General features: G+C 49.1%; 1 protein-coding gene across 3 annotated transcripts in view; it reads left to right on the top strand.

The window, feature by feature from the left end:
* Positions 1 to 18627, top strand: part of LOC140401751 (SERTA domain-containing protein 2-like) — a 147801-nt gene that overhangs the window by 22688 nt on the left and 106486 nt on the right. For 2 of the 3 annotated variants that reach the window (XM_072489817.1, XM_072489816.1), the window contains exon 1: positions 128 to 404. The exons of the other annotated variant lie outside the window; for it this stretch is intronic. The gene's annotated coding sequence lies outside the window, so the exon portion shown is untranslated. Of the gene's footprint in view, positions 1 to 127; positions 405 to 18627 lie in introns of those variants that run through there. 3 annotated transcript variants of the gene reach the window in all.

Here is an 18627-nt window from a genome sequence, read left to right on the forward strand (position 1 = left end):
GCGGGCCACCCATACAAGTTACCAGCCAATGACCGATCGGCCCTTGTTGCCCGGGCGACGTTTCCCTCCAATCAAGGGGCGCGCACCTGACGAGCTGTCAATCACCCAGTATCTTTTCCCGTAGTTTCGACGCTCTCGAGCCCCCGGAGCGACGAGACTGGAAGCTCAAGGGGGGAGGGAGAGGAGGGGTGATTGGAGAGCTGCAGTTTGTGTGGACACATAACGGAGGCTTTTGGAAGCAACCTGCCATGTAGGTCCACAATGTATCCGGGCGAATGTCTCCGAGAGACTACTTTTCCGTAAAAATAAAAGAAAATCTCTCTCTCAAAAAAAGATCTGTCTCCCTGTACTGTACCCGGCTGGTCGACAGAAGGAAGTTGCAAAAGTCTCCTCTCTGTATTAAGGTGGGTGTTGGAACTGTGGCTTTATTTTTCTGGTGTGCGAGCGTTCCTACAGTGCTGGAGATATGGGCAGAATGCGAGGCTTCTTCTAAACACCATGTTTGTAACATTACACAACTCACAAAATCATCGTGACAGTTTTTTTTGGAGGTTCCAGCACCAAGGTTAATGCGAAGCATTCATTTCAAAAGGCGAATTTGTCGAACCTCCTGTGCTGAACGATTGCTTGCAAAGTGTACCGAGGTGTTTAAAATCCGGGGGGGGGGGGGGATAACTGCTTCTGAGCGTCCACTTAACAGTGTGCAATCGCTTCGTTTTACAATTCCTAACTGGCTAATGTTTCACACTCATATTCTCTTTCGAATCGTGAAGCTTCTTTAGTTAAATTCTGGCAGCTTCCCTAACGCTGTGTTGCTTTCCCAGGTTTGGGAGAAGTGGTTGTTCTGCTTGATTTGGTGTACTGGGTTTGGCGGATGAAGGAGCTGATCTTTACTGTCCCGATGCAAGAAAGAATAAGGGGCAGAATGGGGACCGGGAAGAGGTGGGATCATAGTCGATATTTTCCCGGCTGATTATGAAGATTAATCGAAAAGGTTAATAACTAATGTCCCTGTATTTTATGGTATAAACATAATCCAGGAAGGTACCTGTTTGATCCTGGCCTGTCTTTTGAGTAAATTGATCTCAACCAGAGTAACGGCAGAACTCTCAAAGTTGATAATACTTTGGACTTTCAGACCTGTGTCCTGGGAAAAGAAAACTTTGATGTAAAACAAGTTTAAGGAAAAAAAGGCCAATCTTGTCCTCTTCAGGGGATCACTAAATATAAATTGGTTTTCAGATGGAGTGTATTGGGCCTGTTCACTGGAGACAATGAAAAAAATCCTTTGACTTTCTCGTAGTGATTGTTCACACTTATTGCGGTTGGGAGGACTATTTCTTTCGATATTTTCAAGTTAGGTTGGTGGATTCGTCTTGGCTGGATTGGGGGTGGGGCGCGGGGTGGAGACTTAAAGCTGACACTAGAGTTGAGCTTTAAAAAAACAGGGCCATTGGAACAGCAAAGGGCTGTGAGGAGGATGGGTCACAGGAGGCGGAGTTATAAAATGAGCTTTAAATAAAGAAAGACATCTCTGAATAACATGTATTTTCTTTATGATGCAACAACAAGTTGTATTAATGGTAATAAGTAAAACTGATTATAACAGTTTATCTTCACTTTACGGTGGAATAAAGCAGCAAATTTCATATGAATCTTGACTCACTTAATCAAAATTTGGCCTAACTTTAGTGCGGTTCAAAAAATAAAGCAGCACAAGTTGGTCCGGATTGCAGGGTCCTTTTTTATCTGAAAACGAATTTACATTTAGATATCCACTTTAGAGGCCAAGGTTAGCCTTTTAATATGGTTTGCTTGGTTACACCAAAGTTTCCTTCCCCTCTTCTCAGATTTTGCTATCCTACAGGTGGATATGAGGTTTAAAAAAAAATCAGAACTTCTCAAAAGAGCAACTGATGCTAACTACAGTCGATTTGTCACTGTATTTGGTTAGGAAGTGTAAACATTAACTTGGATCCTGACTGTTGATCATCTAACTGCTGCTGAAATGTCTCTCTGTCCGTCCAGGCTCTGGCATAATCAATAACCTTTCGGGAGAGATGTTATAGGATTGCTGCTAGAGATTAGGAGGGGGCAATGATTACTGACTGGACAGTTTCAGATGGTGGTAGTCTGATTCTATACAGTCTACGTTAAACCTGCCAAAAAGTGCGTACGATTCAGACATGCAATGCAACTTTAACTTGGTATGAGATGGACTCATGAAGGGGGCTCATTCTTTGCAATTTGCAATGCCATTTTTGTGTTGGCATCTACCCACATTGCTCCACATTGATTTGAAGGTGAGAATCTAAATAAATTGTGCATGTCTGAGAAATCAAGAATGTATCCACTGGTGGTGGGATTTAGTGTGACAGGTATTGTTTCAGTAGGGACTGCTAAAATTACTTGTGTAAGATAACATGTTAGATTATCATTATATGCTTTCATTAAAATGGAAGTTGCTTCAGGAACAATATGATAAATCAAGAGTTCTACAACCTTTTCATTGGGCTTTTTGCTTGATGCAGTTGTACTTTGTAACCAAGTATTATGTTAATGTTTTCCTTCTGTATTCAATCTTCGCGATAAGACGTTCTTATAATCGTAAGCATAATGATAAAATACACTAAAGCGACATTGTGGTAGTGGGCCAATCACGAAAAGTGGAATAGAAATCCCTTTATGAAGCTCACTACAGATAATTTCTCCAAAGCTATAAAGCTGCAAGAAACATTTTTTTAAGACTACTGCTGCCACTGCCAACATGCAAGCCTAGGTTTTAGACTATAACCTTCTGTAGTCTCTCCAAAGAGTTATTTAAATGGTGTGCACCTGTACTGTAATGTGCAAGAATACAGAATTGGTACTCCATTAATTTTTTTGGCTGAAACATCAATTTAGCATTGGGTTCAGAAATAGAATACCAGATGGGTGCTTGTGTTCTATTCCATTTAAGCAACTCAATTGCTCACAACCACTTTTGTGAATTAATTATTTGTCAGGCTACTTATAATCTGTTATTGTCCTTGATCTGTTTGGCATTACCTTTATGTGCAACAAAACAAACATACACGAGTGGGGCAGCATGGTAGCACAGTGGTTAGCACTGCTGTCTCATGGCGCCGAGGACCCGGGTTCGAGTCCGGCCCTGGGTCACTGTCCATGTGGAGTTTGCACATTCTCCCCATGTCTGCGTTGATCTCACCCCCACAATTCAAAGATGTGCAGGATAGGTGGATTGGCCATGCTAAATTGCCCCTTAATTGGAAAAAAAGAGTTGGGTACACTAAATTTATTTTTATAAAACACACACAAGATCTCCTGTACTATTTAGAATTCTGGGGAGATAAATTAAGTTGGACCATACTGTTCTGTAAATGTCATAAACCTCCATCAGTTGGTGAAGGAGGAGAGCAGAAGTCAATCCTTACTCAGTTTTAGATTTATTCACAATGTATAACTCCTGGCCCTGTTAGCCAACCACCAGTATCAAAAAGTGTCTCTTTAGATGTTGACATGTAATTATCCAACGAATGCCCCAATGCCCCACTATATACACCTAATTTTAACTTTTACAATTAACACTGTATGATCAAGTAGTTTACAATATAAGCAAAGCTAGGTAACAGCAACTACCACTTGCATAAATAATTATTTTTTAATGCACTAAAATGCACTGAGATGCTTTGGGTGTGTAATCAGAATGAAATTAACACTGAATGAAAGGCGGAGGTTTCAGTGGGTGACTAAAAGCTTGGTTAAAGAGGTAGGTTTTAAAAAGTATTTTAAAGAAGCAGAATGAGTCCAAGAGGTTTAAGAAGAGAATTTCAGAGTAAAGCCTTGGTAGCTGAAAGCACAACCGCTAATTATATAGCACTAGACACTTATGTAATAACAATGAAAACAGTTCAGAAGTACTGCTTTTAACCTGAAGCACTTAAAAAAAAAAATTTAGAGTACCCAATTCATTTTTTTTTCCAATTAAGGGGCAATTTAGAGTGCCCAATCCACCTAACCTGCACATCTTTGGGTTGTTGGGGCGAAACCCACACAAACACTGGGAGAATGTGCAAACTCCACACAGACAGAACCTGAAGCACTTTAAGATGAGATATTTCCTTTTTAATTTTATTTCCATTAGCTGATTTGATCGTCCTCTTGGTATTTGAACAGAAACAACAGCAACAACTTATATTTATATAACACCGTTAACATAATAAAACACTCAAGGGCACTTCACAGAAGCATTAGTGAGCAACATTTGACACTGAGCCACATAAGGAGATATTAAGGCAGATAACTGACAGATTGATCAAAGAGGTAGTTTTTAAGGAGCATTATAAAGAAGAAGAGATAGGTAGAGAGGTTTAGGGGAAAAAATTCCACAGCTTAGTGCCTAGACATTGAAAGCACAGCAGCAATATCACAATTATTAAAACTGGGGATTCACAAGAGGCAGAATTTGGGGGAAGTGCCGGGATCTCAGAAGATTTTAGAGTTGGAGGAGGTTACAGAGATGATGAGAGGTGAGGCCTTGAAGGAATTTGAAAACCAGGATGAGGCACTGTTGGACAGGAAGCCAATGTAGGCCATTGTGCACAGGTATAATGAGTGCCAGGGGCAGCACGGTGGCACAGTGGTTTGCACTGCTGTCTACGCCGCTGAGGACCTGGGTTCGAATTCTGGCCCTGGGTCACTGTCCGTGTGGAGTTTGCACATTCTCCCCGTGTCTGCGTGGGTTTGACCCCCCCACAACCCAAAAAGATGTGTAGGCTAGGTGGATTGGCCATGCTAAATTGCCCCTTCATTGGAAAAAATGAATTGGGTACTCTAAATGTTTAATGATGAGTGCCGAGGCCATTGTGCATGTTAGGATATGAGCAGCACAAAATCTATACTTTGCTGTATAAAATTAAGGCCTAGAAAAGAACACTTCATAATTCTTACATGCAGATATCATGAAGAGTGTCTGTGATGTTACATATCTGCTATTACAATCACAAGTTTTGAATATTATCTAAGGAAGCTGTAATATTATAGTATAGAAGTTTGTATTGCTCCTGTGTGGTGCTTCTATGTTTATGTAGGGTTATAGTTGTGCTATCGTGTATTGTTTTTCTCAATCATAAATCCCACAATTGTCTTGAGTTACAGATTCTATTTATTTCCTTTAATGTACATATAAACAAAAATATTTTTTTAAAAATAGATTTTGCCATTCAATGGTTTAAATCATGTTTTCCAGAATGACCTGAACATTTGCAACAAAATTGCAACAAATAGTTTCTAATACTGAGCCGTTCTTTCCTCCTAACTAATGTATTGATATCTAATTGAGACTGAGCTCCTTTTATAGCATGGTAGGATTGTGCTTAGCACAATTGCTTCACAGCTCCAGGGTCCCAGGTTCGATTCCTGGCTTCGGTCACTGTCTGTGCGGAGTCTGCACGTTCTCCCCGTGTGTGCGTGGGTTTCCTCCGGGTGCTCCGGTTTCCTCCCACAGACCAAAGATGTGCAGGTTAGGTATATTGGCCATGCTAAATTGTCCTTCGTGTTCAAAATTGCCCTTAGTGTTGGGTGGGGTTCCTGGGTAATGGGGATAGGGTGGAGGTTTGGGTAGGGTGCTCTTTCCAAGAGCCGGTGCAGACGCGATGGGCCGAATGGCCTCCTTCAGCACTGTAAATTCTATCTATCTATAGAGTACCAATACAAGATTAATAGTGGTACCAGAGTCTTGGCAACAGTGGCTAAACTTCAAAAATACTTAATTGGCCATGACATTCTTTGGAATGTCCTCAGATTGCAAAAGGTGCTATATGAATCCAGTCTTTTCTTTAATTGCCATGTTTAACAAAATATTGTTCTTTTGACTGAACAAGTAACATACCTTTCATCTGAATTACGCACTGCACTGAATTACGCACTGCACTGAATTACGCACTGCACTGAATTACGCACTGCACTGAATTACGCACTGCACTGAATTACGCACTGCACTGAATTACGCACTGCACTGAATTACGCACTGCACTGAATTACGCACTGCACTGAATTACGCACTGCACTGAATTACGCACTGCACTGAATTACGCACTGCACTGAATTACGCACTGCACTGAATTACGCACTGCACTGATTGTAGGAATTAGGAGAATAATTTGCAGTTAGCAAAGTGACACAATGACATACAGATACAGTGGAATCCTGATAATATAGTACGAATCATAAACCTATGAGAAAATTCAAACACCCTCAGCAGTTCCCATAACTGATTATTTTATTGTGAAACATTGTACTAATCTACTGATGTTTAGTAATGGAATGTACCTTGCAGATAGATAAATGCAAATTGGTACTTCAAAAGTGTTGAAATACAATCTTTACATGTGCTGTCCCTTATTTTTGTAAGTTCTTGTATGAGCTTAATTAAATGCTTTCTATTTTTTAACCCTTACCTGAATGGTGAAATAAAAATCATCAGAAAATGGTTCTTCAATGTGCTTCAATATATTAGGGCGTGACTTCGGAGCGTTAAACCGTGTGAGATGGGGAGAGAGCGCAGTGACACTTCGGAGGGTTAAAGAGCATCAGATGGGGGGGGAAGAGCACAGTGACATTTTGGAGGGTCAAAGAGCATGAGAAGGGCAGAGCAAGTGGTCAGACTTTTGAGCTATAAGGGGTGAGTGAGTAGTGAGTCTTTGGAGGATTAAACAGAGCAGAAATAGAAGAGAGAGTGGGGAAAGCCAGGACAGCAGACTCCGAAACAGCGGGCAAGAGTATTAGTAGGGATTAGAATCGTAGAATTTATGGCCCATTGAGTCTGCGCCGTCCCTTGGAAAGACCACCCTATTTAAGCCCACGCCTCCATCCTATCCCAGTAACCCCACCTAACCCTTTGGACACTAAAGAGCAATTTAGCATGGACAAATCACCTAACCTGCAGATCTTTGGACAGTGGGAGGAAACCGGAGCACCCGGGGGGGAAATCCACACAGACACGAGGAGAAAGTGCAAACTCCACACAGACTGTCACCTGAGGCCGGAATTGAACCTTGGTCCCTGGAGCTGTGATGCAGAAGTGCTAACACTGTGCCACCCTGCTGCCCAAATTATCAGTAGTAGTAAGATTTATTAGTATTGGCAAAGCTTCAGTAGTATTGATGAGGTTTATCAGCAGTGACAAGGTTATTAGTTAATAAATAAGGTAATGGCAGGGCTATTCCAACCTCAAATGCACATCCTTTGCAATGTGGGAATTGCAAGATGCTTCCCGTGTCCTGGATAGCCATTTGTGCAGGAAGTGTATTCGGTTGTAGTAGCTTGAGTCCTGAGTTTCGGAACTTGAATAGCAGCTGGCATCTGGTGCAATCCATGAGGTTGAGAGTTAAGTGGATCACATGGTTGCCCTGGGGCTTTAGGGTATACAGGGAAACGGGGAATGAGTGACCACTAGATAGTCAAAAAGAAACAGGCAGCGAAGGAATGCTCTGACTGCATCCCACTCCAATCCGTATTCTGTTCTGAATACTGGTGAGGGTGATGGTTCATCTGGAGGGTGCAGCAAGAGCCAAGTCCATAGCATCACAGGTGGCTCAACTGTACAGGGTGGGGCGGGGAGGGGGGGTCGGCAAAGAAGACTGGAAGAGCCATAACGATAGGTGATTCTTTTTTTAAATTTTTTTAAAATGTTTTTATTAAGAATTTTTCAATAACAATATTTTCCACCTTACAAACACCCCCCCCCCCCCGGAACTTGCGTGGCAAGACATTAACTTGTCAAGTCAATAAGATACAAAACGTTGTACATTGGATTCTTCCTGAACATGTCAGTTTCCGGATCATTCATGTGTTTTCTTGCTCAAATAACGATAGGTGATTCAATAATTAGAGTAGCATACGCGTGGTTTTGTCGTATGCTATATTGTCTTCCTCTTTCCAGGGTCATGGATGCCACTGAGTGGCTGGAGAACATTGTGGAGGGAGAGAGGTTGCGATGTATATCTGCACCAATGAAAATGAAATGAAAATCGCTTATTGTCACAAGTAGGTTTTGAATGAAGTTACTGTGAAAAGCCCCTAGTCGCCACATTCCGGCGCCTGTTCTGGGAGGCTGGTACGGGAATCGAACTGTGCTGCTGGCCTGCCTTGGTCGGCTTTCAAAGCCAGCGATTTAGCCCAGTATGCGACTTGGGTAGGATAAGGGATTAGGGCCTGCGGGCAAAGTTCAGGGAGCTAGGAAAGACACCAAAAAGCAGGACCTCAAAGGTAGTAGTACTCCCAGTACCATGTGCTGGTGAGCATAGAAATAGGAGGTTAAAGCAAATAAATGTGTAGCTGGAGGGATGGCAGGAAGAAGGGCTTCAAAATCCTGGGGCATTGGGACTGGCTCTGGGGGAGGCGGAATATGTACAAGCCCTCCTCAACAGGAACGGGACAAATATCGTATTGTGGATGTTTGCTAGTGCTGTTGGGTAGGATTTAAAGTAGTTTGACAGGGGAATGGGAACCTGAGTTACCCGAACAGGCGCCGGAATGTAGCGACTAGGGACTTTTCACAGTAACTTCATTGCAGTGTTAATTGTGACAATAAAGATTATTATTAAAACAGAGTGAATTCAGATGGGACAAAATCAGAAGTGGAAATGGAAGACCGAGTTTAGTGAAACAAAAGTTGGAAAATTTTTAAAGAGTTTGTCAGTGCTCAAGGGTATCTATCTACGGGCAGCACGGTGGCACAGTGGTTAGCATTGCAGCCTCACTGCACCGAGGTCCCAGGTTCGATCCCGGCTCTGGGTCACTGTCCATGTGGAGTTTGCACATTCTCCCCGTGTTTGCGTGGGTTTCGCCCCCACAACCCAAGGATGTGCATGGGTAGGTGGATTGGCCACTCTAAATTGCCGCTTAATTGGAAAAAATTAATTGGGTGCTCTAAATTAAAAAAAAAAAATCTATCTACTTCAATGCAAAGAGTATAGCAAATAAAGTAGATGAACTGAGGGCACAGATAGGAATGTGGCATTATGATATAACTATTACAGAAACATGGCTTGAAGAGGGACAGGAATGACGGCTCAATCCTGGTTACAGGATTTACAGAAAAGATAAAGGGGAATAGAAACGATGGAGGGGTGGCAATTTTGGCCGATGATATGTTAGACGGATTCTCAAATGAGGCCACACAGATTTCACTAAGGAACAAAAAAGAGGCAGTAACGCTACTGGAAGAGTACTATAGTCAGCAAAACTAAAGAGCTGATCATTGACTTCAGGAAGCAAAGTATCGTACATCAATGGTGCCGAGGTAGAGATAGTTGACAGCTTAAAATTTCCAGGTGTGCACATCACCAAATCTGTCCTGGTCCACCCACGTCGACGCTACGACCAAGAAAGCACAACAGCGTCTATACTTCCTCAGCAAACTAAGGAAATTCGGCATGTCCACAATGTTTACAGATGCACCATAGAAAGCATCCTATCTGGCTGCATCACAGCCTGGTATGGCAACTGCTTGGCCCAAGATCGTAAGAAACTACAGAGAGTCGTGAACTCAGCCCAGTCCATCACGCGAACCCGCCTCCCATTCATTAACTCTGTTTACACCTCCCGCTGCCTTGGGAAAGCGGACAGCGTAATCAAAGACCCCACCCACCCGGCTTATTCACTCTTCCAACTTCTTCTATTGGGCAGGAGATACAAAAGTCTGAGAACACACACGAACAGATTCAAAAACAGCTTCCCCGCTGTTACCAGACTCTTAAAATACTCTCTTATGGACTGATCTGATCTCTTCATACACCACCTCAACTGAATAGTACTACACTCCTGTATGTTTCACCCGATGCCTTTGTCTATGTGTTTACATTGTACATTTATGTTTGCCCTATGTTTTGCTTTTCATATATAGAATGATCTGTCTGGACTTTACGCAGAACAATACTTTTCACTGACCCTGGTACACGTGACAATAAACAAATCCAATAGCAGAGAGGTCAGTGACTAGGCGGCATAGATTTAAAGTGATTGGTAGGAGGATCAGAGAGGAGATGAGGAAAAACCCTTTCACCCAGAGGATGATAGGTGTCTGAAACTCTCTGCCTGAAAGGGTAGTTGGGGCAGAAATCCTCAACTCCTCAGCACCAATGCTACAGACCAAATGCTGGAGAATGGGATTAGGCTGGGGGGGTGTTTGGCTGGTGCAGACACTGGGCCGAGTGACCTACATTTTCCTAAATTTTCTGATTATCTGAAAAGGATGCATGTGCAGGGATGTGAGGAGAGGGTGGGGTAGTGGCAGTATGTGAGTTGCTCCTTAGCAGAGCCAGTACAGCCATGATGGGCTGAATGGCCTTCTTTGCTGTTGCAATTTTATGATTCTGTGTTCTGAAACTAATAAATATACGGCAGATCTTTAGAATCATAAGAGTGTCACAGTACTATAATATGTTTTGTGACTGTATCACATTTATCTCATCAATTTTTCTTTGTAGGAACTGCATAATCTATAATTCCACTCTCCTCAATCCCCATATCCTTTAATGGTCTTCTTTTGTAAAGACAACTGTTTAATCCTCTTAAAGAATGGACTCTGCTTGAACAACAGTTTAAGGTGGAGAATTCCACATTCTTGTCACCCTGTTTAAAGACATTTTTTCCTAACCATTTCTCCTTCTTGTGGTGATCTTAAATTTCTGCATTCATATTACAATCCTGCTGACCAGTGGGAAAATAATCTCACCATTTATCATAATCTTGAGCAACTTTATCAGGTAAACCCTTAACCTTTTCATGCTTTTACCGAGTTAATCTGGTCTACAAGAACTAACTCCCGTTCTCTTTGCTCGATCTTTGCCAAGATAAAGCAATAAAGACTTGCATTCAGTTTGCACCTTTCACACCCACATGGCTTCTTGAAGTGCTTTAAAGCTAGTGAAATATTTTTGTGGTGGAGCTTCTGTTGTAATATAGGAAATGTGGCTTCTAATTTATACACAAAAGTCCCACAAACAGAAAAATGTTACTGACCAAATAAATTTGTTTTAGTGGCTTTGATTGAAGGATAAACGTTAGCACTGGAGAAAACATCTCTGTTCTTCTTTGCACATTGCCATGGGACCTTTTAAATCCACTTGAGAGAGCTGACAGGGCCTCCATTGAATGGCACATCTGAAAAACAGCACAACAGTCCCTCAGCACCACACCGAAGTGTCAGTTGTATGATATGCTCAAAGGGGCAGCACAGTAGCACATATGTTAGCACTGCGAACAGTGTCCCAGGTGCGATTTCCGGCTTGGGTCACTGTCTGTGCGGAGTCTGCACGTTCTCCCCCCTGTCTGTGTGGGTTTCCTCCGGGTGCTCCAGTTTCCTCCCACAAGTTCTGAAAGACGTGCCTGTTCGGTAATTTGGACATTCTGAATTCGCCCTCATATACCCGAACAGGCACCAGAATGTAGCGACTGGGGGCTTTTCACGGTAACTTCATTGCAGTGTTAATGTAAGCCTACTTGTGACAATAAAGATTATTATTATCTCTGGATTTGGACTTGAACTCGCAACCTTCTATCCTCTGATCGCTCTCGTTCTCTCTCTCCCTCCCTCGTTTTCTCTCTCCATCCTCGCTCTCTCTCCCTCCCTCGCTCTCTCTCCCTCCCTCGCTCTCTCTCCCTCCCTCGCTCTCTCTCCCCTCCCTCGCTCTCTCTCCTCCCTCGCTCTCTCTCCCTCCCTCGCTCTCTCTCCCTCCCTCGCTCTCTCTCCCTCCCTCGCTCTCTCTCCCTCCCTCGCTCTCTCTCCTCCCTCTCTCCCTCCCTCGCTCTCTCTCTCCCTCGCTCTCTCTCTCCCTCGCTCTCTCTCTCCCTCCCTCGCTCTCTCTCTCCCTCCCTCGCTCTCCCTCCCTCGCTCTCTCTCCCTCCCCTCGCTCTCTCTCCCTCCCTGTCTCTCTCTCCCTCCCTCTCTCTCCCTTGCTCGCTCGCTCTCTCTCTCTCTCTCCCCCGCTCTCTCTCTCTCTCTCCCGCTCTCTCTCTCTCCCGCGCTCTCTCTCTCTCTCTCTCCCGCGCTCTCTCTCTCTCTCTCCCGCGCGCTCTCTCTCTCTCCCCGCGCGCTCTCTCTCTCTCCCGCGCGCTCTCTCTCTCTCCCGCGCGCTCTCTCTCTCTCCCGCGCGCTCTCTCTCTCTCCCGCGCTCTCTCTCTCTCTCCCGCGCTCTCTCCTCTCTCTCCCGCGCTCTCTCTCTCTCTCCCCGCGCTCTCTCTCTCTCTCCCGCGCTCTCTCTCTCTCTCCCGCGCTCTCTCTCTCTCTCTCCCGCGCTCTCTCTCTCTCTCTCCCGCGCTCTCTCTCTCTCTCTCCCCGCGCTCTCTCTCTCTCTCTCCGCGCGCTCTCTCTCTCTCTCCCCGCGCGCTCTCTCTCTCTCTCCCGCGCTCTCTCTCTCTCTCTCCGCGCGCTCTCTCTCTCTCATCCCGCGCGCGCGCGCTCTCTCTCTCTCTCTCCTCTCTCTCTCTCTCTCTCTCCTCTCTCTCTCTCTCTCTCTCTCTCCTCTCTCTCTCTCTCTCTCCCTCTCTCTCCCGCTCTCTCTCTCCCGCCTCTCTCTCTCTCCCCGCTCTCTCTCTCTCCCCGCTCTCTCTCTTCCCGCTCTCTCTCTCTCCCGCTCTCTCTCTCCCGCCTCTCTCTCTCCCTCTCTCTCTCTCTCTCTCTCTCTCTCTCTCCCGCGCGCGCTCTCTCTCTCTCTCTCTCTCTCTCTCCCGCGCTCTCTCTCTCTCCCGCGCTCTCTCTCTCTCTCTCTCTCCCGCGCTCTCTCTCTCTCTCTCTCTCCTGCGCTCTCTCTCTCTCTCGCTCGTGCGCTCTCTCTCTCTCTCTCGTGCGCTCTCTCTCTCTCTCTCGTGCGCTCTCTCTCTCTCTCTCGTGCGCTCTCTCTCTCTCTCTCGTCTGCGCTCTCATCTCTCTCTCTCGTGTGCTCTCTCTCTCTCTCTCGTGTGCTCTCTCTCTCTCTCTCTCGTGCGCTCTCTCTCTCTCTCTCTCGTGCGCGCTCTCTCTCTCGTGCGCTCTCTCTCTCCGTGCGCTCTCTCTCTCTCTTCTCGTGCGCTCTCTCTCGTTGCGCTCTCTCTCTCTCTCGTGCGCTCTCTCTCTCTCTCTCGTGCGCTCTCTCTCTCTCTCGTGCGCTCTCTCTCTCTCTCTCTCGTGCGCTCTCTCTCTCGTGCGCTCTCTCTCTCTCTCTCGTGCGCTCTCTCTCTCTCTCGTGCGCTCGCTCTCTCTCTCGTGCGCTCTCTCTCTCTCTCGTGCGCTCTCTCTCTCTCTCTCGTGCGCTCTCTCTCTCGTGCGCTCTCTCTCTCGTGCGCTCTCTCTCTCGTGCGCTCTCTCTCTCGTGCGCTCTCTCTCTCGTGCGCTCTCTCTCTCGTGCGCTCTCTCTCTCGTGCGCTCTCTCTCTCTCTCTCTCTCTCGTGCGCTCTCTCTCTCTCTCTCTCTCGTGCGCGCTCTCTCTCCTCGTGCGCGCTCTCTCTCTCGTGCGCGCTCTCTCTCTCGTGCGCGCTCTCTCTCTCGTGCGCGCTCTCTCTCTCGTGCGCGCTCTCTCTCTCGTGCGCGCTCTCTCTCTCTTGTGCGCTCTCTCTCTCTCTCTCTCTCGTGCGCTCTCACTCTCTCTCTCTCTCGTGCGGTCTCTCTCTCTCTCTCTCTCTCGTGCGCTCTCTCTCTCTCTCTCTCTCGTGCGCTCTCTCTCTCGTGCGCTCTCTCTCTCTCTCGTGCGCTCTCTCTCTCTCTCTCTCTCTCTCGTGCGCGCTCTCTCTCGTGCGCGCTCTCTCTCTCGTGCGCGCTCTCTCTCTCGTGCGCGCTCTCTCTCTCGTGCGCGCTCTCTCTCTCGTGCGCGCTCTCTCGTGCGCTCTCTCTCTCTCGTGCGCTCTCTCTCTCTCTCTCGTGCGCTCTCTCTCTCTCTCGTGCGCTCTCTCTCGTGCGCTCTCTCTCGTGCGCTCTCTCTCTCTCTCTCGTGCGCTCTCTCTCTCTCTCGTGCGCTCTCTCTCTCTCTCGTGCGCTCTCTCTCTCTCGTGCGCTCTCTCTCTCTCTCGTGCGCTCTCTCTCTCTCGTGCGCTCTCTCTCTCTCTCGTGCGCTCTCTCTCTCTCGTGCGCTCTCTCTCTCTCTCCGTGCGCTCTCTCTCTCTCTCTCGTGCGCGCTCGCTCTCTCTCTCTCGTGCGCTCTCTCTCTCTCTCTCTCGTGCGCTCTCTCTCTCTCGTGCGCTCTCTCTCTCGTGCGCTCTCTCTCTCTCTCTCTGCGCTCTCTCTCTCTCTCTCGTGCGCTCTCTCTCGTGCGCGCTCTCTCTCTCGTGCGCTCTCTCTCTCTCTCGTGCGCTCTCTCTCTCTCTCTCGTGCGCTCTCTCTCTCTCTCGTGCGCTCTCTCTCGTGCGCTCTCTCTCTCTCGTGCGCTCTCTCTCTCTCGTGCGCTCTCTCTCTCTCGTGCGCTCTCTCTCTCTCGTGCGCTCTCTCTCTCTCGTGCGCTCTCTCTCTCTCGTGCGCTCTCTCTCTCTCGTGCGCTCTCTCTCTCTCGTGCGCTCTCTCTCTCTCGTGCGCTCTCTCTCTCTCGTGCGCTCTCTCTCTCTCGTGCGCTCTCTCTCTCTCGTGCGCTCTCTCTCTCTCGTGCGCTCTCTCTCTCTCGTGCGCTCTCTCTCTCTCTCGTGCGCTCTCTCTCTCTCTCTCGTGCGCTCTCACTCTCTCTCTCGTGCGCTCTCTCTCTCTCTCTCGTGCGCGCTCTCTCTCTCGTGCGCGCTCTCTCTCTCGTGCGCTCTCTCTCTCTCTCGTGCGCTCTCTCTCTCTCACTCGTGCGCTCTCTCTCTCTCTCGTGCGCTCTCTCTCGTGCGCTCTCTCTCTCTCGTGCGCTCTCTCTCTCTCGTGCGCTCTCTCTCTCTCTCTTGCGCTCTCTCTCTCTCTCTCGTGCGCTCTCTCTCGTGCGCGCTCTCCTCTCGTGCGCGCTCTCTCTCTCGTGCGCTCTCTCTCTCTCTCGTGCGCTCTCTCTCTCTCTCGTGCGCTCTCTCTCTCTCTCTCGTGCGCTCTCTCTCTCTCTCTCGTGCGCTCCTCTCTCTCTCGTGCGCTCTCTCTCTCTCGTGCGCTCTCTCTCTCTCGTGCGCTCTCTCTCTCTCGTGCGCTCTCTCTCTCTCGTGCGCTCTCTCTCTCTCGTGCGCTCTCTCTCTCTCGTGCGCTCTCTCTCTCTCGTGCGCTCTCTCTCTCTCGTGCGCTCTCTCTCTCTCGTGCGCTCTCTCTCTCTCGTGCGCTCTCTCTCTCTCGTGCGCTCTCTCTCTCTCCTCTCCCCGTGCGCTCTCTCTCTCTCGTGCGCTCTCTCTCTCTCGTGCGCTCTCTCTCTCTCGTGCGCTCTCTCTCTCTCTCTCGTGCGCTCTCTCTCTCTCTCTCTCGTGCGCTCTCTCTCTCTCTCGTGCGCTCTCTCTCGTGCGCTCTCTCTCGTGCGCGCTCTCTCTCTCGTGCGCGCTCTCTCTCTCGTGCGCGCTCTCTCTCTCGTGCGCTCTCTCTCTCTCTCGTGCGCTCTCTCTCTCTCTCTCGTGCGCTCTCTCTCTCTCTCGTGCGCTCTCTCTCGTGCGCTCTCTCTCTCTCGTGCGCTCTCTCTCTCTCGTGCGCTCTCTCTCTCTCGTGCGCTCTCTCTCGTGCGCTCTCTCTCTCTCGTGCGCTCTCTCTCTCTCGTGCGCTCTCTCTCTCTCGTGCGCTCTCTCTCTCTCGTGCGCTCTCTCTCTCTCGTGCGCTCTCTCTCTCTCGTGCGCTCTCTCTCTCTCGTGCCGCTCTCTCTCGTGCGCTCTCTCTCTCTCGTGCGCTCTCTCTCTCTCGTGCGCTCTCCCTCTCTCTCGTGCGCTCTCTCTCTCTCGTGCGCTCTCTCTCTCTCGTGCGCTCTCTCTCTCTCTCGTGCGCTCTCTCTCTCTCTCGTGCGCTCTCTCTCTCTCTCGTGCGCTCTCTCTCTCTCGTGCGCTCTCTCTCTCTCGTGCGCTCTCTCTCTCTCGTGCGCTCTCTCTCGTGCGCTCTCTCTCTCTCGTGCGCTCTCTCTCTCTCGTGCGCTCTCTCTCTCTCGTGCGCTCTCTCTCTCTCGTGCGCTCTCTCTCTCTCGTGCGCTCTCTCTCTCTCGTGCGCTCTCTCTCTCGTGCGCTCTCTCTCTCTCGTGCGCTCTCTCTCTCGTGCGCTCTCTCTCTCTCGTGCGCTCTCTCTCTCTCGTGCGCTCTCTCTCTCTCGTGCGCTCTCTCTCTCTCGTGCGCTCTCTCTCTCTCGTGCGCTCTCTCTCTCTCGTGCGCTCTCTCTCTCTCGTGCGCTCTCTCTCTCTCGTGCGCTCTCTCTCTCTCGTGCGCTCTCTCTCTCTCGTGCGCTCTCTCTCTCTCGTGCGCTCTCTCTCTCTCGTGCGCTCTCTCTCTCTCGTGCGCTCTCTCTCTCTCGTGCGCTCTCTCTCTCGTGCGCTCTCTCTCTCTCGTGCGCTCTCTCTCTCGTGCGCTCTCTCTCTCTCGTGCGCTCTCTCTCTCTCGTGCGCTCTCTCTCTCTCGTGCGCTCTCTCTCTCTCGTGCGCTCTCTCTCTCTCGTGCGCTCTCTCTCTCTCGTGCGCTCTCTCTCTCTCGTGCGCTCTCTCTCTCTCGTGCGCTCTCTCTCTCTCGTGCGCTCTCTCTCTCTCGTGCGCTCTCCTCTCTCTCGTGCGCTCTCTCTCTCTCGTGCGCTCTCTCTCTCTCGTGCGCTCTCTCTCTCTCGTGCGCTCTCTCTCTCGTGCGCTCTCTCTCTCGTGCGCTCTCTCTCTCGTGCGCTCTCTCTCGTGCGCTCTCTCTCTCTCTCGTGCGCTCTCTCTCTCTCTCGTGCGCTCTCTCTCTCTCTCGTGCGCTCTCTCTCCTCGCTCTCGTGCGCTCTCTCTCTCTCTCTCGTGCGCTCTCTCTCTCTCTCTCTCTCTCGTGCGCTCTCCTCTCTCTCTCTCTCTCTCGTGCGCTCTCTCTCTCTCTCTCGTGTGCTCTCTCTCTCTCTCTCTCGTGCGCTCTCTCTCTCTCTCGTGCGCTCTCTCTCTCTCGTGCGCTCTCTCTCTCTCTCTCGTGCGCTCTCTCTCTCTCTCTCGTGCGCTCTCTCTCTCTCTCTCGTGCGCTCTCTCTCTCTCTCTCGTGCGCTCTCTCTCTCTCTCTCGTGCGCTCTCTCTCTCTCTCTCGTGCGCTCTCTCTCGTGCGCTCTCTCTCTCTCTCTCGTGCGCTCTCTCTCTCTCTCTCGTGTGCTCTCTCTCTCTCTCTCTCTCGTGCGCTCTCTCTCGTGCGCTCTCTCTCGTGCGCTCTCTCTCGTGCGCTCTCTCGTGCGCTCTCTCTCTCTCTCTCGTGCGCTCTCTCTCTCTCTCTCGTGCGCTCTCTCTCTCTCTCTCGTGCGCTCTCTCTCTCTCTCTCGTGCGCTCTCTCTCTCTCTCTCTCGTGCGCTCTCTCTCTCTCTCGTGCGCTCTCTCTCTCTCTCGTGCGCTCTCTCTCTCTCTCTCTCTCGTGCGCTCTCTCCTCTCTCTCTCTCTCTCGTGCGCTCTCTCTCTCTCTCGTGCGCTCTCTCTCTCTCTCTCGTGCGCTCTCTCTCGTGCGCTCTCTCGTGCGCTCTCTCTCTCGTGCGCTCTCTCTCTCGTGCGCTCTCTCTCTCTCTCGTGCGCTCTCTCTCACTCGTGCGCTCTCTCTCTCTCGTGCGCTCTCTCTCTCTCGTGCGCTCTCTCTCTCTCGTGCGCTCTCTCTCTCTCGTGCGCTCTCTCTCTCTCGTGCGCTCTCTCTCTCTCGTGCGCTCTCTCTCTCTCTCTCTCTCCCTTGTGCGCTCTCTCTCTCTCTCTCTCTCTTGTGCGCTCTCGCTCTCGTGCGATCGCTCTCTCGTGCGATCGCTCTCGCTCACGCGCACGCTCTCCTGCAGCACGCGCACTTGCTGTCTCTCAAAGTGAGGAAGACACTTGTCACAAAATCCATGGCAACAACCTGCATGGGGAGGCTGTTGCACTGCAGCTACCACATGGTTTCCGGCTGACCAGGAAACACTCCCACTCTTACCACCTGCTTTAGGAAGGATTTAAAGGTCGACAATCGACCTATTTGGCCAAGCCACGACGCACACCTTCTGTGACAATCAAGTTCTGGGATGGGCCTCACCAGAATTTCTGGCTCCAAGGTATTGCCTCTACCCACTGAAGCATAAGACTTCCTGCACTTCTCGTAGCCCATGATAGCTGACATTGTAAATAGTTCCTCCTTATTCAGGTTGTAAATAGTTCCTTCTTATTCAGGTTATCAGGTACTATCCCCCTTCCTTTCATTACCGCTCAAACAGAATTCTTAAACCCACTGTCTTTACAAACGACTCTTCCATTTCCAACTTTATTTTTCTTTCAAATAATTGAATAACTTGTTCTCTCCCAAATCAAGTTCTGGCTGGATTTTCCTGTTCCAGCAGCAGTGGTATAACCCCCCCCCCCCCCCCCCCCCCCCCCCCCCACACACACTCCCACCTGTCCAATTGTGCACATCGCCAGCGCGATATCATGCCAGTCCAGACCAACATGGTGTGGAGATGTTTGGACTTAACTGGAAGATGACTCTGGGCAGCTTGTGGAGAGTGGAAGATGGAGACCATCAGTGACGGTGGACCCTACAACACCATGTGCAGCAGTGGGTGGGTGGAGCATC

This window comes from Scyliorhinus torazame, chromosome 2 (assembly GCF_047496885.1).
Source record: "Scyliorhinus torazame isolate Kashiwa2021f chromosome 2, sScyTor2.1, whole genome shotgun sequence".
NCBI classification, from domain to species: Eukaryota; Metazoa; Chordata; class Chondrichthyes; order Carcharhiniformes; family Scyliorhinidae; genus Scyliorhinus; species Scyliorhinus torazame.